Genomic DNA, 25720 nt, shown 5'->3' on the forward strand with positions numbered 1-25720 from the left:
GTGTCAGACATTCTTCAACGCTCTTAATTATCATTAAAACCCTAACTCACCACTCAATCTCGCAAGCATTCGTAATACTATAAATGGCATTTTTCTCAAGCCCAGTGCATTGACCTGCTTTTGCCGCTGATTTGCAGAACTACTGACATGAAGCCAATTCCAATTCGTGATAACCAACTTCGCTTCAATTGCAGTTGCTTAATTATTTGGTTTGTGTGAATTGTGATTGCGATTCTATCAAGTCAGCACTTGAAACCAGTTATATAAATAATCTGCATAATAAGTAATTTCCATGCAAAACATACATCGACACCCATATTCAAAGTCACTTAAAATCATATTAAATTACGATACTTCTCTTGGGGGAGCATTCTACAAGTGAATTATCTTTTGTATCGGCCACATCCTTTTTCGTATTGTACCGGTGATAAATGACGCTGCTTACATATCTTATGGCATCTTATTGCTTTTTAAGTCATTTATATTGACATATTTTGGTTCTTTTCTTTTGCTTTTACTTCACTTTTGCAATTTCATCGCAAACATGCATTGTTTATTTATTTTTATTTTTTATTTTCCTCTTCTTCCCTATTTTACTTAGTATCCGTGTACAAAGCGAGACATTTTCATTTTAATTTTATTGTTTTTCTTTGTTTCGTTTTGTTTTACTTTGTGTGTTTTGCCTTTTTTCAGTTCATATTCTGACATTTTTCGCATCCATTTCACTGCAATAAATCACTTTAAAAAATTTGTCCTGACAAAAAATACTCAATTTCAAATATGCACTCGTACAAACAAACATACAACGATGGAATTGCTTTGGCACTCGAATGCACACTTCCACGCCCCACTCACTCCTAGTTCACGGCTAGTGCTTTTCTACGTGATTAAATTTTCACTTGTTGACAGGAGAGCAAGTTTTGTTCTTCCACAATTTAGATCTTCCATTACTTAAAAAAAAAAGTCATAGATTAAATATCCGTTAATTTTTGTTAACTTAATATATTCTACAATACTTATAATCAGTCTTTTCACTAAGTGCGTGGTAGAAAACTTACGAATACAACCCTCTGTTACCTATACGACTACGAAAAATTTGCTATCCTAAATCCATCTGAACTTGAAAAGGTGCTGCCAAACTATGAAATTTCTACACCAGCTGACACAAATATGTAGCTTAAAAAAATTATATTTTTTTGAAATTATTTCCCCTATGTTAATATACGCAAACACTTCAATTTTTATTAATTTTTGTTTAATATTCAAGAAAAAACTTCGACCTTTCTGTGTGTTTTTAGTGATGCACATTAACAGATAATAAATATCCATCGTAGTACGATGTTGAAGGTTTTACGAAAAAAGTATCACTGAGTTTGAAAGGATACGCCGTAAATCCTCAAATTCGAATCGTGGTAATATTACTGATTTTATTCGTTGCTATGCTATTTCGTATATTTGTCAAAGAATTTGCCTCGCCATATCGTTGGTTATCGGATAAAAGTTTCAAAATAAAATTCAGAAGAAATAACCATTTTTATTCTAACAATTTATAAAAATACGATAGATTAGTTAATGAAATAGAAATGTTAGTATGACATTTACTACTAATGTCTTTTTTAAGAAATTTGCTTGTGATAGCAAACAATCTTAGCACAAAGCCAGTTTATGAATCTCATTCATTGACGTCGACCTCTCGACACTTGAGCCACTCTCTTTTAGCACTTCAAGCATATTTATAAATGCTGATTTGTTTAATCGATGGTTTTCATAAAGCTTTAGTTTAAAGACTAAAATTATACATATGTATGTATTCGGCCGCCGCAGCCGAATGGGTTGGTGCGTGACTACCATTCGGAATTTAGAGAGAACGTAGGTTTGAACCTCGGTGAATAACCTAAAGAAGAAAAACTTATTTCTAATAGCGGTCGCTCCTTAGCAGGCAATGGCAAACCCCGAGTGCATTTCTGCAATGAAAAAGCTCCTCACAAAAACCATTTGCCGTTCGGAGTTGGCTTGAAACTGTAGGTGCCTCTATTTGTGGAACAACATCAAGACGCACGCTACAAATAGAAAGAGGAGCTCGGCCAAACACCCAAAAGGGGTAAACGCCAGTTATAAAGGGTGATTTTTTAGCTATTATCTTTTTAAACAGTTGGTTTAAACAGCTGACGCACGTTTCGTGTTTTGTTTCACTGTCAAACATCTTCAGTTGGTCTATAATTTAACCATGAATCGTCTTACAAACGAACAACGCTTGCAAATCATTGAATTTTATTATAAAAATGCTTGTTCTGTTAAGAAAGTTTAAAGGCGAAAATTGTGTTCAGCGACGAAGCTCATTTTTGGATCAATGGAAAGAGTATGCCAAAATTGGACTAAGCGGATGGACCATTTGAAGCGCAATCGCTGTCAACATTTGCATGAAATAATCTTCAAACATTAAATTATATAGACTGTACTATCGATTTAAATAAAAATTTCATGCCTTAGGGTGTGCACATGGGAACACTGCTTCAAATCATACGCATTCTCGTATAATCGCGTTTTTCAGCGCATCCATACTGGAATATTTTTTAGTCCTCACCTTGCTCTCCAAAATGGACCAGATGGGGAATAGCCATCGGATTTGAGTCTGGCGAATTCGAAAGCCATTGTGTGGACGAAATGAAGTGTGGAACATTATTTTTTAATTATTCTTGGTTCACACGAGCTTTATGAGGCGGTGCCGACTCCTGTTGGAACGCCCATGGTCTACGACCAAAATGTTTGCGTGTCCACGGCTCTAAAGCAGCTTCCCGATAATAAACCGCATTCATTTTGACACCAGGCTCGATAAAAACGATTGGAGAGCGTCCATCAGCGGTCACTGCGGCCCAAACCATTACTTGCGATGGGAAATTGCTTCGAGTGGCCATACGTAGGCTCAAATTCTCGTATGAGCGTTCGGTCAAGTAAACACGATCGTTTTGAGTGTTTATGAACTGATCAATTGGGAAATTTTTTTCATCAGAAAACACAATGTTAGGAAATTCGCCACGTTCGTGCAAGCGCAACAACTCCTTTGCTCTTTCGCACCGAACTTTTTTTTGCTGGGGTGAAAGATCGTGCGCTTTTTGGAACTTGTAAGCCTTGACCTTGAGTTCATTTTTCAATATGCGTCGAATGCCGACTTGCGATATTTTTAGTCTTTGACCATTTTTCTTCCATTTCGACGTGGATTTCGTTTAAGTCAAGCCTTCACTTTCCGAACCATTTCATTTTCACACTATTACGTTTGAATTCCATCATAGAAAAAAAAAATCAACAAAACTGAGATGCAAATGCTTTTGATGGCTTATAAACAATATATTGAACTGTCATTAGAACAATTTTGACGTTGATGTCATGAGTTGTTTTACAGATACAAGCAGTGTGAAGTTGGTAACACTTCATATCGTTCACCCTGTATTGAGGTATACTCGCTCCATACTCGAGTCACATTAACTTACGCATGTTCAATAAATAATAAATGCCTTTTCATCGAAACTCGTGTACCTTTAATTAGTTGGCAGTATCTGCTATCTGGAGTTAAGCTGGAAATAGATACGAGTAGGAATAAAGAAGTTATAAGCAAACTAATAATCTTCTATATTAATGTTATAATATTGTGGGACAACATTTTAGTTCGGCCACGCCGAAAAGTGATTTGCTTTTAATAGAAATGCCCTTCTTTAAGGGAACAAGCCGCGAAAATTTCAAAGTGATCAAAGTTTCCACCCTTTTGCACTTTTTTATGGTAAAGCGGCATAGAAAATTGTGTGCCTGTGCATTCAGCAGTTCTATGGAAAGAAATGGAGAAACGGGGGGATGGGTATTTGTCTTTTTTGCGGGAAATAGAAAAAATCCTCATAACAGAAAGATATGACGGGTTAAAACTTAAAACAAAAATATTTTTCATAAAATCACTACATACAAATAAAGCTCTTAATACACCAAAGTTCAGAATTCAACTTAAACTCCAAAAATAAGGCAAAACGGAAATGCAAGGAAGGGTTAATTATGTAGGTGTTTATTGGAAAAATTGTTTTAGTATATTATTATAAAATCTCAATATACTCAAAATTTCCAAATTTTAGTTTTTTGCAAGAAAACAATGTACAGTGGTCATCTCTACCCACTGTAAAAATCGTTCAGTGGTGTGTCTAGTATTTCGTTAAAAAAACCGTTATGACTCTCTCTTTGTTTTCAGAATGACTTCTTTTGTCTCAACTAAAGAGTTACATTTTTAGTTGTCTCACATAAAGTGTAACATTTTGAATTGTGCCTGTTTACAACAAACGGTTTGTTTAAAATATACCACTAAAAAAATTTCAGGAAAATAGTAACAACTCAAAAATTTGTTATTTTAGCGCAACTACTAAACAAATAAGAATGAATCAACCGTTATATTGTTTTTAATGATATTTTCGTGCAGATACATATTTTTTTCCTTGTAATATATTATTAATATTTACGGAAACAGTTTTTCGTCTCTACTGAAAATGTTCAGATTTTGAGTTGTTACGCTTTAACGTAACAAGTGCGATATGTATAATATGTATGTTACCGCTGCATATTTATTGTGTACAATATTATAGCATTAAATCCTGTCTTATTTTTGATAATTAATTTTGCTCCAGTATTCTTTTTTTATGTCACCCAAAAGTTCTCAATTTACATTAACATTTGTTGGCTACGTAGGTAACTCTATATCACTCATGCAATGACCTTCTAAAAAATTCTGGCTTTTCTTGCTGAGGTGTCATTTGCCTGCTGCAGCACCCAAACCAAAAGAGTTCCTCATTTACATATGCGAGCATTATTTTCTCAAGTCGATATGTCAACATAAATACGTTGGTCCACCACAACCGCTATAGTTCAACTCCTAAAGACAATGGTAATATCCATTTCAAAACTTCCCGCTTTCTTGTTCGTATATTATGAAACATAAAACATTTGTAAACTATAGTCAAGTAATTGGTCGGGTGCAACTTTTTCCCCGGGCACTGTTTGTGCTTATAAAAGTTACACCGCCTGCATAGCCTGGCTTCTTGACATAAATAAACGCTCTCAATGAACTATTTTTCTTTATAATTGCAAATTATTTGTGTTCATATAAATGTTAAAATTGAGTATGGATAAATAATGAAATAATAATACCATATTACACAATGACTATTAATTGAGCCAATATTTAATATTTCCCATCTTCGATATTCACTTATTTATGATTTACTAATACGAAATATTATCTAATTTCATACTATTATATTGATTCATTGATACGAGTATTAGATTACTAATGCACATACAAATAGATTCCAATTATTTACAAATTTATTGCCAGGTTAATTAATTCGCACATTTTAAGTAGTTTTTGCGGCTCTATCTGTATTTTTGCAAAATATTTTAAATTCATGTGGTGTTTATTTATGGTGTTGTTAAAAAGTACGGTATAAAAAACATATATGTAAACATATGTGTGAGAACTAACTGCTGCACAATATTTTTTATTTGAATTTAAATGAACCATTTTAATTTGTTTACCCTGAAATTCATATTAATCCAAAAAGGCTGATAGAAATCATACAAAGTAATTTTGATAGTAATATTAAACTAACAGTCGAACAAATGTTAATTAACATTAAAGGCATTAGAATTAATTTCATTTTCGGTAGCTCCAAAAACATGATGGATAGGAAGGCCATAACTATTTAACACTAGATTTACCAGACCTGTCAAAATGACTGGTCTGCAATTTAAATTCAACATGTAACATTTTCTTTCCGTAATGATATCATGACTTTCGTAGCTACATATAACTATGCAAAGAATCAGTTTTATGAACTTTATTTTATTTTATATATATTCGTAACAAATAATTTTTTTGCTAGTGACACTTATACCAGTACCAGCCAAAATGACTAATTGATGGTACTGCAACATTTTTTCGGGACAAAATATAATATATGAATGCGGGAAAACTATGATTCTGATGCAGGGCGTGTGACGGCCCTTTGCTTCAACCTATAGTTTTCTATAGTTATCACCAGGCTCTGAAAATGCCAAATTAATGAAACGAATGAAATCTTCTGCGTATTTGGAAAATCGAATTTGCATACAAATGGAATGTATTATTGTTATTCCCACGCCTCTCCCTTAATAGAACAATTATCATTTTTTCACGACCATACTCTTATAATTTTAGTAATAATCACAACTTTAGTAGGTTATCTAATATTTATACTATTTTTTAATTCATATACAAATCGAAATCTACTACATGGACAAACTATTGAAGTAATTTGAACAATTCTCCCACGCCTAGAGCCCCGTAGAGCTCCTCCTCCAATTTGTGGCGCGTGCCGTGATGTTGTTCCATATATTGAGAGACCTGCAGGTTTACGTCGCCTACAAACTGCAAATGGCACTACCGAATGATAGACATGTGCCATCCCAATCGGTTACGGCGGCCGAGAAATTTTACAATGCATTCGCAGGAAAAAGTTCCGTTATTTTAGCTTTTGTTCATATGCGCTGTCCACTCATAAATTATACTCAGTTTCGTGGGAAATTTCGCTTGTTAACAATGTAGTGAGGAGGTAAGGAAAATCGCATTGCAGTGATTACATTATGAAAGTGTGGCCAAAGTGCAAGTGAGATTTACGAATTGCTGAAAAAACTTAATATTTACAAAATGTTTGTTTACTGCATGATCAATCGTTTTGCCCGAACGTCTGACAGAAAAGAAGTGGTCGTCCTCGCGTGGTTCGAACCAGTGCAGCCATAAAATCCGTTCGAGTAAGAATTAGCAGAAATCCGCTTAGAAAGCAGAAAAGCATGTCCAGGGAAATGAGTGCTGGTCGATACACTCATACCATCATACGAGAGATGCAAGCAGCTTCTTCGGTGGCACGCGGCCAACGGCTATGAAAGTATTATTTGCACAGATGAGAAAATGTTCACTGTTGAAGAAGTTTTTGATAAGCAAAACGACAAAATCTATGCTAAAACTTCTAAAGACGCAAACATGTTGGGTCCCGGGGTCCTAACCGGGCATTGTCTGATTGGTAGACATACCAGTAGACTGGGAGCACCCTATAACGACTATTGCAGAAGCTGTAACGACATTGAAGAAGAAGAGACCATAGAACACATTCTATGCGGGTGCATGGCTCTGGATAGAAGAAGTAGGAAAAAGTTCCCTGAATAATTTGGCAGAAGTAGCCAATATAAAGATAACAAGTCTTGTTAGATTTATTAAAGCCAAAGGTTGGTTCAATGAGGACAATGTAGATTGAGGAGAGGGGACAGCCCTGGTGGTATCACAATAGGCCTACAGCAGGCCTAGGTGTGTCAACCGACAACCACTATACCTACCTACCTATCTGACATAACATTTATAAGGTCACTCATTCTTTTTTTAATGCGCTTAAGTGTCTTAGTTATTTATCTCAGTAAATTTTTTATGTTTTACCAAAACTACCCATTCCACTTCGTCTACTAGCGTCTCCTTACATAGTGCTTCCAGTTTTTGAAAACTATTTTTTCTCATTTAATTATTTTATTTACTGAATATGAACCAAATCAGACAGTAAATAAGTTGTTTCTAAATAATTCGAGCCCTGCGCCACCCAGTAGAAAAAAATACATTTACAGCTTTCCCTTATGTATTTTTGGAACAAAAAAAATTGCATTTATTTCCAGAAAGAAATGATGCGAAAATGTTTTCCATATATAACATACAAGGTGGCGTAAAATTAATAATCGAATTTTGTTTTTGAATAACTTTTATTAAATAAAAAAATATTTTGAATAAATATCTTTACTTTTCACTCCGACCGAGCACTTCAACAACAGACGAAAAAATTTATGAAGTGAAGAAAATGGTATTGGCCAATCCTCGAATGAACGTTAGAGAAGTTGCTGAGGACCTACACATATCGATTGGCTCGTGCTATTCGATTTTTTTTCAATGATTTAGGCATGAGACGGGTCGCCGCAAAACTCGTACCAAAACTGCTCAATTTCGACCAAAAGCAGCATCGCATGGACATTGCTAATGAGATGTTGGACTCTGTCCGCGACGACCCAAATTTGCTCTAGAGAGTCATAACTGATGACGAATTGTGGGTTTATGGTTCTGTCGTGGAAACCAAGCTCAATCATCTCAATGGAAGCTGTCGCACAAACCAACACCGGAAAAAGCGTGCCAACTTCGGTCGGATGTAAAAGATTTGCTTACCATGAGTTCTTGCCACAGGGTAAAATGGTCAATAAGGAATATTACCTGCAAGTTATGCGCAATTCACGCGAAGCAATCCGTCAAAAACGCCCGGATTTGTGGAAGAACAAAAATTGACTCTTGCATCACGGTAACGCCCCTGCTCACACATCATTGCTTGTGAGGGACTTTTCGGGAAAAACAACACACTAATGATGCCACAGCCACCGATTCCCCAGATCTGACCCTCTGTGACCTTTTCTTGTTCCCGGAACTGAAGAGACCCATGAAAGAACGACGCTACGCTACGATTGACGAGATAAAACAAATGATTTTTTGAAGTGCTTCGAAGATTGGAAAATACGTTGGCACAACTGCTTCTCATGGGGATTACTTTGAAAGGGACAAAATAGATATTAATGAATAAATAAATAATTTTTGAAAAAACACAGAATTCGCGATACTTTTTGAACACACCTCGTATATACATATGTATTATGTGGAACAGACATTCTCCGATTTCCTGACGCCAAAATACAAATGAGGGCACAAGCAATATGAAATCACTTTAAGTCGCATCGTTCCTTGTGTGAAAGTGTGGGGCAAAACGATGATATAAAAAAGTAGAGAAACACTCAAAAATGAAAACTAGGAAATTGTCATCAAATCGAAAATGTTTTAGTGCCGGCCATTCAGGTTGCCGGTCATACATACACAGATATATAAATACATTCATGAAATGTAAATACATAAATGTGTATGTCAGCATGCGTACACTGCGAAGAAACAAACACAAATTGCCGGCATGTATACGAAAATAATCAAAAAGAAAATTTACTCAATTTAGCAGTCAATTTGAAGCGCAATCAAAGCGTTATTTAATTTGTAGCGCAACGCGGATAAAACGCCTGTGCTCGTAAATACTTACATGTGTAGTATATACATACATATTTATGTAGTTGAATATATAGTATGTATATGCGCGTATATAATTGAAATACTGCCATCAGCATAGAAACGAAAGTGTAAAACCTAATTAATTTGAAATTAGTGACAGATTTTGTTAGTTTTTCCTTGCGATTGCCTTTGCCTTTTGTTTTTGCTATTATCGTTTAAGTGACTTAAGCGAAAACACTTGTGATGCAGTAAATTAATAATTGACTGACTGGCTGTGACAGAAAGTCAATTTCAAATCTCACAAATTAACACCAACTGCGTTAAAATGTCGCGTGTATGGAATGGTTGGTTGCGCATACATACATACGTATTATACATACTTGAGCGATACTCAATGCATCGTTGCAATTTAATGCGTTACTTAAGCCCACTCTGAATACATGGCGCTAACAGTGCCTTGCCATTCATTTCTTATCGGTCGCTAAATGCCCACACATAAGCTGGTGATAATGTTTTTTTTTTTTTTTTTTTTTTTTTTTTTTTTTTTTTTTTTTTTTTTCAAATAATTACAAGAACTTGGATCGAGATAGCCCGACCGAGAAAAATGTAAATAAAACGCCTACTTTTTGCTGCTAGTGCTTTTTGTTCTTCGCCGCTGAGATGCTAAGAGATCGAACGCTCTCGTAGTGCTATTGCCGATCAAGTTCAAGCGCTTCTTTATATGTATGTACATATGTATATGAGGTATACGAGTATGTTCCGCATTGAAACTCAATAAGCTTCTGCGCCACTTCTTAATAGAGAACAGTCTATTGTCATACTATCGATATGTGTGTAATATCGATTACAAATTTATGGGAATTACAATTTTCAATAAAAAGTGCCTGCAACTTGCTGGATAGATTACTCAAATAACGATAAGTAAATATTGGATTTCAATGAGAGTTTTTCATTGTCTTAGAATTAAATTGTATTAAATACAGTTGCCCGAAGTTATAGCTGTAAATTAAAACATTTTTTCAATTAAAACCAAGTTTTAACTTAGCAGCAAGTTTTATATTTTAGGTAATAATAGATATCTAAAATCAGCTTTTGACTAAAATTTTATTGAGCACAGTCATCCAAATGAAATGAAAATAATAATCAAGCATAATTAGAGTGCAGTAGCGAAAGGTAAGTCCTTGCAATAAAATTACAAAATCTTACAATAAGTTTTAATTACAAAACATATGTTTTTACTGCTTTTAAAAACACGCAATTAAAGTTTTAGCCAACTATAAAATAATTGAAACGGTTTTTATTTAAATATGTTGTAGTTGACACGCTTTAAATGCGTTGGTTGGATTTGGTAACTGGGGATGTATTTGTATAGTTTCAATATCTTATACACCACGGGAAGAATACAACTGTTTTCCAAATGGAAAGTTTCTGAAAGTAGTAGAATGGATAATTGAGAGGAGATGGAACAAAATAGAGATTGGAATCTTTGGTGACAGTCCGGTGGCCCTGGTAAACGCAAAGCAAACCTAAAAAATTATTCAAGAATGTAAGTTCTGCAGGAATTTTGAATTGAATCAGCGATTATGTATGCAATTTATAAAGAACTATGGTCCAGTCTAGAACGCTGCGTAACTGCAAAGTGTTTTGTGACAAGCCCAAACAGAAAACTGTCGAACTTTCTTCTAAAACTTGAAAGAAAAGACGTTCGGTTGATGGTCGGTAATATTACAGGACAAAGCCTATAGGGTTAGCATTGGAATCATTGAATACCCGATTTGGCTGTCTTGGTAGAGGGGGCGAGAGCACTGAACATTTTCTCTGTGAGTATCCTGCCTTTGCTAGAGCAAGGCTACGAAGTTTGGGTTGCGATGTCATGAGAATGAATAATATTCGTTCTCTTAAACTGGAGGATATTTTTAGTCCGGGAGGCAGGGGTCATTTTGACCTCATCATTTCATGCCGACTGATTTTAATACTGAAGGCAGACGCCATCCAATGGATGACGAAACTAACCGTCACCTGGTCCAGTAGCGGTGGGTACGTGCGTGGAATGCTGCGAAACGTGTCGAAAAAAACTTTTTAACAAGTTATTTAATACCGGCTGAATTTTTTTTTGTGCATTTTTGACATTTAGTAGAATAAAAAAAATAGTCAGCGGTAGAGGGGAGAAAATACGTCAGCTGAACAGGTGAACTTGTAAAAAAAATTTAAAAGTAAAACTACTTTATGCCGATTAAAATTTTTTTACATAATTTTGGACACATATGAAAATATAATAATGATGGTCAGCTGCGTTTATAGCGGTGAGAAGACCGTCGGCCGAAGCAAGAATGTATCATTGCGTTCAGCTGACGTATTTTCCCACCTCTACCGCGTAGCTGACTATTTTTTTTTTCTCTACTAAATGTCAACAATACATGAAAAAAATTTCAGCCGGTATAAAATGAGTTGGTAGAAATTTTTTTTCGACACGTTTCGTACCCTCCCACAATCACACCCACCGCGGGTACGCCAGCTGACGTTCACTTTCGTTATTCATGAAAGCTAAATCACAAGTATAATCAAGAATTTAACGGTATAAAAACGCAGTACAAAATCGACCCCTGCCTCCCGGTCTGGAAAATTCTCACAGGACTAGTTATCTCTGTCTCTGTCTCTATGCTATCCTATCTCTTTCTCTCTGTTAATTCTCTCCTTTCCTCCTTGACTATCTACCCTTTCACTTTCCAGAGCTTTGAATAGAATGGGCTTTTTTAGCTTGAGTGTTTTAGGATTTACCAATCTCTTGGTCATTCTTGGCTCCCCTTTTTCAAATTTAAATTTTATACAGAGAATAACTTTCTATACAATGACTATCTCGTTGTGGCTACGACGGGTGTAAGCTAATTTTTTCGTTTGGGGCTTACGTAGGGGATCCACTTTTCATTTCCGATGTTAAAACAAAGTTTTCGTATCTGGCTTCCTGAAAATTTTGAATGGCAGTACTTCATGGCTTACAATTTTTACAACCTCCAAACGCTTTCACACCATATTTAAGACACAATACTAATAGTTTAGCGCACGCATCTTTGAAAAGTTTACTCCGATTTTCTTCTATAATTTGTAAATCATGTCTCAGTATACTGCATTGTTACTGGTCGTTTTTAAATAAAGTATCTCCTCTGGGCATTCAAAAAGTTGAGCGCAGAGTTGAGAGTAAAATAACGGATTTTAAAGCGACGAATCAAAAAATGTCTAAGAAACGCGCTTGATCATATGGATTTTAGTTGCTTCAGTAAAGTTTCAGTAAAACAGAGTACCGATAGCGCGATATAAAATCAGTATATCAAAACTATTCCTCATAAATCGAACCAGCGAATGGACTAGTGCGTACGTAAGTACTAGGGATGTAATTTTTTTCCACTTTTGCTATCCCGAGATTTTCGGGACCTTGTTATTACAATCCCGACAAATCGGGACTAATCCTGGGATTCAGATATTCATTATTTTCCAATAATTTACCTAAAAAATCTTGTGTCAATATTGTCTGCAGAAACTTGGTACCATCTAATAAAAAATTAAAAACTTTTTAAAAAGTGGAAATTATTTCATAAGTAAGAAAAAAGACAGTAGTTAAATGTATATACTCGAAAATTTAAAAGCACTTAGCGTGCACGTATCTAATGGAGTTACTTTAACGCATGTGTTGAACGCAAAAAACTGAAAAAGTAAAGAAATAAGCATATTTTGCGGTTGTAAGAAGTTGCAGAAACCAGTGTAGTTTGCTATAAAACGTGATAAAGGCAATTAATCCCGAGATTCCGGGATTTACATACCACGTGAGTGCTGCTATGGATCCATCACTACTCGTATCATATGTAATATACTTTCTCGCATATATGTATATTACGCTTTCAATCGTCTACACACATACGTAGATATGCCATACATATGCGCGAATGTATGTAGCCATTTTCTTCAGTCATTCAAGTCGAGCCCGTTGTCTGCCCCATGGTGTGAGAATCATGTCATTTTAATTTAGACACAATAGCGAGATCGCTTTAATCATTTAACTGCATACGTATAAAGCAATATTTCTTCATTTTGAAAATGAGGAGAAATAATGTAATTGAATTTTGCCATTATCTATTACATTCACTCGATTTTCTCTTATTATTTGACATAAATCATTTCGTATTGTTTTGGTGGCGGAACTAAAGTGCTTATCGATGGCGAAACTAAAGTGCTTATCGATCAAACAATTCAACTAATTGCTACTGAACGTACTTGCGTATACGTGCGTAGCTCCACTTTCGTTTTCTTTTATGCAATTTATCGGAAATGATTAATATTAAAATATAGCAGTTGTTTTTCATTCTAGTTCCTCTTACTACAATGCATGACTTGACACTGCGCCATTTTTATTGTTAAGAGTAATACATAAACAATAGCCTGTAGGTTTTGAGAAGCCAAAAGCAGGTTTTAACGATTTTCGGTCTTTCTCAATGCCCGGTTAATACATATTGTCTTTAACAGGCGGTAACTTAACCGCACGGCTACCGATTTTCTAGAGTGCCGTCGGAATAAAAGCTTTAGAAAGTCATGCCATGACATTGAACACTTTATCTATAGTTGCCAACTTGCTGCTTTCAGGACTAGATTTAGTATTTTTGGAAATTAAATAAATGATTTAGGGCCTCTGTTCTAAGCTCAAATGCAGAAATTGAGCTCTACTTTAGCGCAACGAATACTTTTAAAAGCAAAATCATAACCATTTGGTCCCTCTTTCAGTAAATGCTTTGCCTCACATAAAAAATAGATAAAAGAGAAAATTGTTGAGAAATCAAATCAGCTGCTCTACTGTTACAACCTGTTCAATGTGCCTGGAATATACCTACCAGATGATGTAAATTGTCACATGGATTGTAAACGCGTTTATAAAAACACCAATTTGAAGTAAATTTTATTTACACAAATTGAAAATGATGAGCAAATAACCTCGAAATTATTTTCGTGATATGCTAGGTTGTTCAATAAGTTTTGTGGTTCGATAAGAAAAACACAATTTTATGGTTCATTATCAGTATAGTCTCCGTGAACATCAATACACTTGTTCCAAAGAGACTCGAATTTATTAATTCCATCTCTGAAGTGAGAATCTGGAAAAGCTGCAAAATACGCTGCCACAGCAAATGAAAAACATGCGTGGAAACAGTTGAAAATCGCTAGGGGTAGATGCTTCAACAATTCGAACTTTAATTCATGGAGTATTCACGAGTTTTTTCCTTCTGCTGGTCTAAAAGGTTACAATAATATTAATAATTTATTGCTTTACTAATTTGCAAGTTATCCACAAACAAAATTCTTCTTGCATCCCCAAATAACTGATGCTAACACTTTTTTGGCCGATTTCTGGACAGGAACTCGTTTCGGAGCCGAATAACCAGATTCACACCACTCTTTAGCCTTTGGTTTTAATTAAGGCTCATGGTGATAAACCCAAGTCTCATCTATAGTTATGGATCGACGCACAAAATCCAATTTATCTTTTCGAAAACGCTCTAAATATTTCTGAGAAAGTCGTATTCGAATATTTTTGGTTCCATGCGGCAACAAGGTAATGATCCGAGTCGATGTGGGATCCTCGGATCGTACGTACATCTAATACACTAAAAGCGTGTCTGCCATCTATCACAACATGACCGATCTGGTTTCGTGTTTTTCGATCAGGAGATAGCCAGGTGGCTTGGTGAATCTTCTTATGCTGGAATCTGGTGCTGCAGACTACCATGTTTCGAGTCCCGGCGAAGTCTATCAGCCTCTGCCCGTTACCGGATGTTTCGTTGTGCAGGCTGAATTTTCCGACTGTGGGACCAAAACTTCGCTCCTTGCCCACCCTGGCTTGAAGTCTCCAAGCACGATTTTTATGTCGTGGCGGGGGCAGCGCTCATAGAAACGTTCCAAGCACTCATAGAAGGAATCTTTGGTCGCATCGTCCTTCTCTTCCAAATTAGCTATATGTTAAAAAACGGGCTTTGATGCGGATTGTTGCGAGACGCTCGTCCACCGGAGTGAACGACAGTACTTGGCGACGAAGTCTCTCTCCCACAACAAATCCAACACCGAATTTGCGCTCCTTTACATGACAGCTGTAGTAGATGTCACAAGTTTCTACGCTTTTCTTGCTTTGTCCCGTCCATCGCATCTCTTGAATGGCAGTGATGTCAGTCTTTACTCTCACGAGGACATCAACCAGCCGGGCAGTGGCACCTTCCCCATTGGGACCGGACATTCCAGGTGCATGCCCTCAAATCGTAATCCTTATTTCGTTTGCAGTGGCCGTCATCAGTATAGGGAGGTCTCATCCGAAGCTTTTTTAATCCTTTCATTGAGGGGGATTTTTAAGTGGCGCACTCCCAAGTGAATGGCGATCAGTAACTTTCCCCAATTGCGTGGACTTCTACATATGGAACCATCCTCCATATAAATTAGCTATAAGAATTAAAATTTATAGAAAATGGATAGAAGATTATGAGAATGGGTTCGCCCTACACATTTCGTTATTTAAAAAAAAGCTCTTTATATATTTTCAAAACGAAAGTGCAAAATTTATTTTTTTTTTGTAGCATCAACTGTCAGTTTTTGTTTTTTTATTTTTATTTTTGCTTGGCAGCTACCGCCAGCTTATCTTCTGGTAAATTTTATTAGAAGTTAACTGACAGATATTCGCTAGCCAAACTTTGAGGAATCACAAGTGATTATGTTGAAGACCATTTCAGACATTAATTTTAGAGTAGACCTAGAGCTCGTCGACCCGAAGACTACTGCTAACTAGCGCTCGTAATATGTGATTAGTACTCCAGGGTTAAAAAACGGCCCTAAAAATGTGTTTTCAAATAAGCTATAGTTAACATGAAACAGGTGTTATCACTAAAAATGAGTTGAACGTGTCTTTTTACAAGCAGGTTTTAAATTACTTTTTTGTTATCACCAGGCGTGCTAGGAACAAGTTGATGCAATGTGAACACGTTTCACAAAAATGTAAAATTTGCGCTATATTTCTTAAAGCTTATTTCAGCATATTTTACAACAATTACATATTTCAGCGTACTTTGCAATAAATGAACATTTCGTTGAGTTTAGAACTAATTATAAAAAATTCTGTCATTATACCAATATGGTAACAGAAAATTTTTTTTTTAAATCAACACGATTTTTAAGCCACTTCAAATTTGTACTTAAATACACCAAAATATTATACCCTGCATATTTTTTTTTATTAAAAAGTTTGAAATTTTGATAAACAATTTTTTTAATATGCAAAAAGTTTGAAAGTTAGTTTTATATGGTTTTTGTAGAAGAATGGATTATGCCTTATGCTTATGTTATGTTTTATGAGCTAGGGCCGTTCACTGGGGAAAAGGAACATCAACTTTAAATGTTCTGTCCTAAATGAATCAACTCTTCAACTCTCCACAAAAGCGAATTACCGTGGCATCAACCTTGACAAAACGCCCACTTGGAACTTTCATCTTGAGAAAGTTACTGCAAAAGTCACAAGAGTAGTATTTGCCTGCACAAGGCTTTTTGGAAAAACATTGGGGGGCTCAGCCGCAGAATGACTTTCTTGACATTCACTACAGTTGTTAAACCGGTAGTCACTTACGCTTCCATAGCATGGAGCCTAAATTTAAGCAACGTAAGGCGGCAAATGATCTCAACAAATTGTACCGCCTCATCTGTGTCGGTATACCACGAGCAACGAAAAAACATGCCCAAATGATACATTAGGTGTGCTCCTATGCATACCATCTCTTCCCATTTTAATTGAGAAGAAGCACGTTTCAGTGCCTTAAGATTAAAAAATATCTCTGATCTAAAACGTGGTGATATGAAAGGACATTTAAAGATCTTAGAAGACTTCCGACATACTCCTATTCCTTATAGGGTGGATACGTAATCTCCCAAACTCACTCTCTTCAGGAACTTCCAAGTTCTTATTAATAAATATACCACCTGGAAAAAAATTATATCACCTTCAAACCCGTATAATAGATATAGTACACTGATGTATCGAAATTAGAAGATGGTAGAATAGGGGCGGGAATCAATGGGCATAAATTCAAAAAATCGATCCCAATAGGGCTCTACCCAAAAATGTTCAGGCAGAAATACATGTCATTGAGATATGTTGAGGGGATGTCTCCGCAGAAAAATTAGAGGAACACACATTTACATACTTTCAGATAGGCAGGAGGCTTTGAAAGCCCTTCTATCAACTAGAATCACCTTAAAAATGGTATATGACTGCCTGAACCTTCTCAACATGTTAGCGAACTTCAACACATTATTATTAGGTTGGGTTCCTGGACAGGATGGAAACGAGGACAATAAACCCCAAAATGTGCTAAAATTAAAAAAAAACCTTAAAATATAGGGTACCTCAGAAGGGTTTCCACAAGAGATCTCTTTTGATTGCAGTGCGCAGTAGCCTAATAATAATAAAAATAATAATAATAATCATGAATGTTTTCGCATGCAAGTGTTTTTGAATAACTTAGGTCAGCGTTTTCCCAATTGGTCGAAAAAATTTGTATGGTTCACTCCCGTATCCCCTTTTCAAGTCAAATTCGGACGATAATATCGAATATGTAGGTCGCTTAAGTATACCAGAAGGTGAAACTATAAGTCGACATTACCAACTTCACATTCTTGCTAAACTTCGTGAAAGAATAAGAAGAATATCCACAATTTCTTACGGTGAGATCTGCATAAAAAGGGAAAATATTGAGTTCGTTGAAGTTGTGAAATGTCTTAAGGGGTTAGGTGGGTTTCAGAGGTTGAAAAAAAGAAAATTTTGAAAATTTTTTTTTGGTATATAAAATCAAATATTTTATTTAAACAATTCACTATATCTAAGATGCATATATAAACAGTATTTTGTGAAATTTTTATTTAAAAATTTCGAAAACTCAGCCGTTGGTACCTCATCTTCCTTGACATCTCAAAACAAAATGCTCTTGCCGTGGACAGCATAACTCATTATTGGTTCATCTAAAATCAAAAAACCAAACGGATTTCGTTAGTACATGGATAAATCCGTTTGTTGTACGAAGGAAAAAAATCAAAATTTGAATTTTTGACAGGATTTGAACAAAAAAACACATTTTTTAGTGAAAATTTAGTGAAAAAATCCTTCGTTAATGTTATTTCAAAGATTTGTACAAAATTTGAACTAAATCGCTTCATAAAAAATGGAGTTTTGAGATAAACACGTATACCTGCGAAGCGCTCAACTGACGTGGCCTAATGGGCGGAACTTCTGAAGGGTCTATCTCTTTGAATTTTACTCGGATCGACTTAAATTTAGGAAAGTATTTTAAACATACTGTACTATTTAATGAGACAAAAGAAAATCGATTTTTTGAAATTTTCAAACCCACCTAACCCCTTAAAGGAAGGAGTTGTTCCGAACAATGGTAAGATTCGCATGGAAAGTTTTAGATTTATAATAGGGCTGTATATTAAATGTTAAATTAATAAATAAATATGCATGGAATCCTAAAAAAATATTTTACAGCATGAGTTCCGTTATTTAATAATTGGCCACTCCTCGTATATCCTTTCATTAAGTATAATACAAATCATCAAGGGAGAGTAACCACCAAAAAGGTTGTCCTCATTTGACATTATCTTTAATTTAACAAAAAAAAGTTTGTTTGCCAATACAGTTTCGATTTACCGAGTAAAAGAATGAAAAGCAAATAAAGTTCAATACTGAGTCAGAAAAACCTATACATTTTACTTACATTGCATTTTAATAGTCGAAAGTAATACACATCCGGGATAGCAAAGGAAATGTAAATTTCTTTCGAATTATTAATGAAAAAATGTATTCACACATTAATACATGTTAAACTCCTCGTAGCCCCCAGACTCGTACTGTCAGTGTTCAAATTATACACCCATTTGAAACAATGGATGTAATCAATCAAAATGCTGTCAATTCGACCGCACTCGATGACGCTGAGGTATTGTAATGGCTCCTTTTTTACGCGTAACAAATGAATGTTTCAAACTACCGCATTTCAACCACAAATTCTTGTAAAAAAGTGAAACATATTTATTTTTTCATAATTTAATGAATTAAAAAAAAAATAACTATTATTCAAAGTCAATTGCACATTACTATTGTCCACCAACTTTAGCGGCAGTTAATATAAGGTTGTCAAAAAAGTCTTGCGGTATTTTTATTGAATTTTCAATTGTTCATAAAATTGGTTATAATAATGCGATTTAAGTCAAATATGCGCCGTTTTGTTCGATGACGAGTTCCCAACGAGATGCCAACTTCATAATGCCCCTCTTATAGAAGCTCGCTTCCCTATTCTCAAAAAACTCGGAGAGCCAATTTTCACAGGACTCTCTTAACGACAACTTCCGACTACCAAGCTCGTTCGCCATGGACAGAAATAGGTGGTAATCACTTGGTGCGAGATCCGGACTATACGGTGGCTGCAAAAGAACCTCCCATCCGAGCTCCCGAAGCTTCTGGCGCGTCACCAAAGATGTGTATGGCCAGGCGTTGTCCTGATGGAAGACAATTCGGCCTCTGTTGATCAAAGATGGCGTCTTCTGCATGAGTGCTGCATTCAAGCGGTCCAGTTGTTGGCAGTACAGGTCCGAATTGAGCGTTTGGCAATAGGGGAGCAGCTCATAGTGGATGATTTCCTGCCAATCCCACCAAACACACAGAAGAACCTTCCTGGCCATCAATCCAGGCTTGGCCACCGTCTGGGTAGCTTCACCGCTTTTCGACCACGACCGTTTGCGCTTCACGTTGTCGTAAGTGACCCACTCTTCATCGCCAGTCACCATCCGCTTCAAAACGGGTCGAACGGGTGTTGCGATTCAGAAGCGATTCGCATGCATCCATACGGGCAAAAATGTTTTTTTACGTCAAGTCGTGTGGCACCCATACATCGAGCTTCTTTTTGAATCCAAGCTTCTTCAAATGATTTATAACGGTTTGATGACTAATGCCCAGCTCTTGGCCGATGCTACGGCTGCTACTATGCCGGTCTCTTTCGATCAATTCAGCGATTTTATCGCAATTTTCGACGACAGGCCTTCCGGACCGTGGCGCATCTTCGATCACCTCTGCACCAGAACGAAAACGTTGAAACCATCGTTGTGCGGTGGAAATGGAAACTGTATCGGGTCCATAAACTGCACAAATTTTATTGGCAGCATGAGATGCATTTTTGCCTTTATCGTAGTAGTACTGTAAAATATGCCGTATTTTCTCTTTATTTTGCTCCATGTTTGCGACGCTATAACTCACGAACGACTAAAAGCAAACAACAATTAATCAAACACGTGTTAGCACGTGAAAAGAGCTTTCCAAAAAGCTCTAGCGTGAACCGATGCGACGAATACAACTAGAACTACGCGCTTGCAAAGACAAGCTTGCGGAAATACCGCAAGACTTTTTTGACAACCTTATAAAAGCAAAACCGAATGCAGTTCAACTTTTGCACCCAGCACGTATTGGTATACTCGTACTACTAAATAAAATAAGATTACTCTCTTTTTTAAGAGAGAGACTTTGACAAAAATCACGTTTTAGGTTGGATGAGTAGGTCTAATATTATTCTCTTAGATATCAACACTTTAAAGAGGCTTGGGTTTATTTTCATGAAATAATTACATATTTTTTTACCAAATTGTAACGAAAAGGTAATAAATAATAATAATAAATAAATAAAATAATAATAATCAATAAATAAAATAATAATAATAATAAAAGAAAAATAATGTTTTTTGCGGATGAGGTTTAAAATGCATGATCAAAGCTGTCGTCAAAGCAATGGCACGTCCGGTGACTGGAAGCGCTTTCGCATTATTTCGGGGTGGCGAGGTCTTGTTTTTTCATCCGGAGAATTTTTTCCGCGAAACTACTGATGATTTTCCTTTTTGTTTTACATCTTTTACATTTTCAGTGATTATGTTAGTGGTTTTATTACATTTTTCGTGGTTATATCACCGACTACATTCTCTAACGTTCGACGTTCTTGTTCCCACCACATGTATTGGAAAAAGATGTGTTCACCGTCATCTGCGGCTGCGTTGCGGTATATACATGTGAGGTGTTCCGGAAAACTAAAAACAAATGCGTATAGCGGCCAACGCTTTCCACACTGCAAGTACAGATATGCTAGCAACAACCACCATGTAGCAGCCAGCCTTCGTTGTCCACACTACAAAAGTAGTGCTCACCGCCGATTATCAAAAGGAATGGTTGTTTTTAAGAGCGCACAGGCTTCTTATAAGCAAAGGCAATCCTGTTATAAAATTCAAATTTAGAAGTTGAAAAAAGACATCTAGTAGTTATTAACTTTTAGGGCATTGTCATATAAGAAAAACTTGAAATTAAATTTTAACAAGTAGAAGGTATTGCCATATAGAAATAAATACATTAATAACACTGGATCACAAATTTCAACTTTTTTTCTGCACCAGAGACGCCGTTATGAAATTCCTATGTAAAATCACCGTCTGATTCCGAAAATCAAGGTTATTTTTTATTCTATGGTAACGTTTTTGAGATATTTACGAATTACCGTTATTTCAAAAAAACAAAAAATTGGGCCCACTTAATCATATATATCTCGAAAACGAATTGAGCGATTCCAAAACCGTTTAAAGCTTTTAAAAGGTAATAAAATTTCCTATAAACTGTGTGTAAAACACTTTTTGCTAGGCCCTGCAGATTCAAAGATAACGAACTATCATAACGGATTTTTTAAATTTTTTTAGTAAAAATATAAAAAAAATTGTACTTTGAGAGAAAGGATCTCGAAAACTTTTTACTTTTTCGTGTATTTTTTGTTTTCACTCTAAGCTCTGTTTTATTACAAACAAAATAAACTTTGATTAAACAAATTCGATGAACTAATACAAAAGTTACAAGCATTCAAGTAAATATATCCATATAGTAAAACTTAAGTACCCTACAAATAGTAGCATATGTACATATGATTCTGTCATATGTACATATGATTCTTAAACTATCTATTTAGGCGACATATGAAATTTATTACACCAATGAAGAGGAGGGAACCAACTTGCCATTCAACGGACTGCTATATTTGTACTACAAAAGTATTTGGGGTTGGAAAGTCAAGAAAAGTAACCTATGCGAGCGTATCTACAGTGTCATTACCAGAACTAAATTCAACGGAAGCTACATTGCCAGAATCAAATTTAACTTTAGTTTCGGCTCCAGTTTCATTGTCAACAGCAGTATCTGATTACGCGGCATCATGTTGTACTGAATTGCAAACGGAAAACGAAAGAAACCCTTTGTCACAAGCACAACTCAATGATTGGATAAGGGATTTGGAATTGTCAAAAGAAAAGGCCAAACTACACGCCTCTCGTATGCAACAATTTAAATTTGTTTCATCCGGTGTTAAGGTAACATATTATATGACTCGTCACGAACAATTCTCCCAGTACTATACGAAGAAGGACAGTGTTTGTTATTGCAAAAACATTGCTGGTCTATTTAAACAGTTTGGTGAACCATATGATTCAAAAGAGTGGCGATTGTTCATAGACGGCAATTAATTAAGTTTAAAGGCCGTATTATTGCATATTGGCAACCAAAAGCCATCTATCCCGATCGCGCATGCAGTAAATGCGAAGGAAACATATGAGACAATGCAAAAATTGCTTGAATTAATTAAATACGAAGAACATGATTGAAAAATATGTACCGATCTAAAAGTCGTTGGAAAGCTATGTGGTCTACAACCTGGATACACAAAATACTGTTGCTTTCTATGCAAATGAGATAGCCGAGCACGTCAAGACCACTACATCATAAAGGATTGGCCAGAACGAATCGCGTTTCAAGTTGGGGTGGATAACATAAAATACTCATACTCCGCTCCACATCAAGATCGGCCTTATCAAAAACTTTGTCAAGGCTTTGGACAAAGAAGGCGAAGCTTTTCATTATTTGAAAACAATCTTTCCACAGATTTCAGAAGCAAAAATAAAGGAAGGGATTTTTGTGGGGCCGCAAATAAGGAAAATAATGGTCAATACCCATTTCAAAGAACTATTGTCACCAGTGGAGGCAGCGGCGTGGGACTCTTTTGAAAAGGTCGTTACTTCTTTTTTAGGCAAACACAAAAGTCCTTCGAGCTGATAGAGAACGATTTAATCAAAAACAATGCGGAAATGGGTAAATAAAGAACACATATAAGACCGTTATATATACAATATATATATATATGTATATAAGACCGTTTTCTCAGTTAACTTTAAAACTAAACAAAAAATTTTAAAGCAAATTTTTAAATTTACATGAGAATATATAGCTCTTAATCTAAATTTATTGCCCTGCTCCGAACAAACAAGAACGACCAAAATTTGTTCTGAATTGGAAGATTAACCCAGCCTAAGAAAATTATATGCTAATGTGTCACTTACGTATTTATCTAATTCCTTTTTTAATTTTCTTTCAGGAGTAAATATGTCTTTAAAAATTCATTTTATGCACTCCCATTTAAATTTTTTCCCGCAAAATCTTGGCGACGAAAGTGACGAGCATAGCGAAAGGTTTCACCAGCAAATGAAAATGATTGAAAGTCGGTATCAAGGATTCTGGGATGTCGCTATGATGGGTGACTACTGTTGGTTTCTCATAAGAGAAACCGATCCTTATATAAATAAGCGTCAAAACAAGACACATAACTTTTTCAATTATAAAATAAGATCATAGAGTTAAGACAGAATACATACAGTACATATGCTATTATTTGTAGGATACTTAAGTTTTACTATATGGATATATTTACTTGAATGCTTGTAACTTTTGTATTAGTTCATCGATTTTGTTTAATCAAAGTTTATTTTTTTTGTAATAAAACAGAGCTTAGAGTGAAAACAAAAAATACACGAAAAAGTAAAAAGTTTTCGAGATCCTTTCTCTCAAAGTACAATTTTTTTTATATTTTTACTAAAAAAATTTAAAAAATCCGTTATGATAGTTCGTTATCTTTGAATCTGCAGGGTCTAGCAAAAAGTGTTTTACACACAGTTTATAGGAAATTTTATTACCTTTTAAAAGCTTTAAACGGTTTTGGAATCGCTCAATTCGTTTTCGAGATATATATGATTAAGTGGGCCCAATTTTTTGTTTTTTTGAAATAACGGTAATTCGTAAATATCTCAAAAACGTTACCATAGAATAAAAAATAACCTTGATTTTCGGAATCAGACGGTGATTTTACATAGGAATTTCATAACGGCGTCTCTGGTGCATTTTGGCTGTAAACCAGTGTAATTTATAAAATATAAGTATGCTACAAAATAAAATTAAATAATAAATGTAGGTACACTTGTGCTGACATAATTAAGTCTCTTTATCTTTTTATATTGTAATATTCGCCATATTTTTCATGCAACATTTTTTCCTATATTTTTTATAAAAATATCGCCATTCATTGTGTACCAAAAACATTATAAATTGAAATTCCAAACTTTGTACAAAGTTCAAAAAACAAAAATAACAAATTTCAAAAAATGTTCATAAATTTTCAACTTTTATGTTAATCGGGGTCTTTAGAAGAAGTTTTCTACGTACGTAGTGTAATCCATTCAATTTTAGTACAATAAAGCACTAGCTTAAAATCCCGCAGACACGTTGAATTTTGACAATATTTTTTTTTTTTTGGCATACGATGTTGAGAACATTCTTCCATATGCTTAGAAGACTTCTGTATGGAAAAAATGCTCCAAATCGTATGCACAAAAAAATTTTTTTTTAAATCAACTGTGATTTTTGAGCAACTTGCTGCGAGTGTTTTAAAATAGTTCGAATATCCTTTAAAGATGTCGTGCCCGCTTAGAAATGGAAGGAGGGCACTTGGCGCATCTTATGTAACTCTGTATTTGTTTGTTTGTACGTAATTAATAAATATGTGATTGGCATTGGGGTCTTTAGAAGAAGTTTTCTACGTACGTAGTGTAATCCATTCAATTTTAGTACAATAAAGCACTAGCTTAAAATCCCGCAGACACGTTGAATTTTGACAATATTTTTTTTTTTTTGGCGTACGATGTTGAGAACATTCTTCCATATGCTTAGAAGACTTCTGTATGGAAAAAATGCTCCAAATCGTATGCACAAAAAAAATTTTGTATAAATCAACTGTGATTTTTGAGCAACTTGCTGCGAGTGTTTTAAAATAGTTCGAATATCCTTTAAAGATGTCGTGCCCGCTTAGAAATGGAAGGAGGGCACTTGGCGCATCTTATGTAACTCTGTATTTGTTTGTTTGTACGTAATTAATAAATATGTGATTGGCAGATCTATATCTCCAAAGCCGTTACTTTGCAGACCTATGTTTATTAAGACTTTTTGCGTCTTTTGGTCATGACTATAACCTACTTAAATATATAATAAAAATAATAATATTTTCAAATATTTAACGGAACGATATAAATATGCATATATGTACATATGAATATAGGTCACGGTTTATCTTTCCAAATTACATCTCATCTCTCTTATGAATTTAAAATAAA

General features: G+C 35.2%; 1 protein-coding gene across 4 annotated transcripts in view; it reads left to right on the top strand.

The window, feature by feature from the left end:
• Window positions 1-25720, top strand: part of LOC129249323 (polypeptide N-acetylgalactosaminyltransferase 5) — a 127172-nt gene that overhangs the window by 47834 nt on the left and 53618 nt on the right. The window contains exon 1 of one of the 4 annotated variants that reach the window (XM_054889076.1): window positions 10668-10685. The exons of the other annotated variants lie outside the window; for them this stretch is intronic. The gene's annotated coding sequence lies outside the window, so the exon portion shown is untranslated. Of the gene's footprint in view, window positions 1-10667; window positions 10686-25720 lie in introns of those variants that run through there. 4 annotated transcript variants of the gene reach the window in all.

The sequence above is a fragment of the Anastrepha obliqua genome, chromosome 5 (genome assembly GCF_027943255.1).
Source record: "Anastrepha obliqua isolate idAnaObli1 chromosome 5, idAnaObli1_1.0, whole genome shotgun sequence".
Taxonomy (NCBI): domain Eukaryota; kingdom Metazoa; phylum Arthropoda; class Insecta; order Diptera; family Tephritidae; genus Anastrepha; species Anastrepha obliqua.